Raw genomic sequence first — 1,095 nt, 5'->3', positions numbered from 1 at the left:
TCAGGGGACAGACAGGAAGTCTCAGGGGACAGGAAGTCTCATGGGACAGACAGGAAGTTTCATGGGAAAGGAAGTCTCAGGGGACAGACAGGAAGTCTCAGGGACAGGAGGTCCAAAGGTCTGTCCGGCTGAATCAGAAGACGTCGGTGGTGGAGGTGTCAGTGTCTGCTGCAGCACCGGGGGGCTCCCTCCCCTCCTGGYCCTCCTGCTCCTCCTGTGGTCTGATGGGAGGTTGCTCCTCCTCCTCTGGACGCCCTGCTTGTCAAACAAACAGTTTGTGTTTATTTACAACAATCTGGATGTTTTCATAAATAACAACTAGTTTTATTTTAAATCAAACGTGGGATGTGGGACGTCCAGAACCCTTCACCCTGTAGAAGTCTAACCTGAGGAGGACCTCAGGGATGAGTGTCTGGTCTCCTGTTCTTCATGAACATGATGTCTCCACCACATCATCTGGTTAGTGTTATTAAACCTGCAGGTGAACTGGCTCCAGTCCTGCAGGTTTTAATGGTTTATTTGGTCTAAATGAGATGTGAACCTCAGGCAGACTGGGTTCTCCTCCAGGACCASTACTCAGTCCTGTCTTTCTGACGGAGTCTGTATTGATTTTAAAATCTCTCTGCTCACCTTAAAGCCTTAATTGGCTTTTTACCCAGAACTCATCTGATCCTTATTGACCCGGTACATTCCCTCTGGACCTCTAGACTTGCAGTTTGGATTAGAGTCCAGTTTTTGTGAAAACAGGACTCAGCAGGTCTACTGAACACGTTGGTCTTTATGGAGACTTCAGCAAATGTTATTAAATCACCAGATAAAAATCTATTTTTTCWTCTGGACTCAGCTGTTCCTCAGCTCAGGGTTAGCAGAGGAGGAGAACGTTCTGATGTTCCAGATCTTTCTACTCTGATGGATGGACCATCCAACGTTCAGATCCTGCAGCTGAGGACAGGAGAAAGATGCTTTCACACATTTCCTGTCTGAGTCTGGGCGACGTTCTGAAAGGCTGCAGGATCTGTGTGTGTGATGTGCACGCTGAAGGAGGTCTCACACACACACACACACACACACACACACACACACACACACACACAC

This window comes from Austrofundulus limnaeus, unplaced genomic scaffold (assembly GCF_001266775.1).
Source record: "Austrofundulus limnaeus strain Quisiro unplaced genomic scaffold, Austrofundulus_limnaeus-1.0 Scaffold318, whole genome shotgun sequence".
Taxonomy (NCBI): domain Eukaryota; kingdom Metazoa; phylum Chordata; class Actinopteri; order Cyprinodontiformes; family Rivulidae; genus Austrofundulus; species Austrofundulus limnaeus.
The sequence above is the reverse complement of the archived record's forward strand: the minus strand, read 5'-3'. Positions refer to the sequence as shown.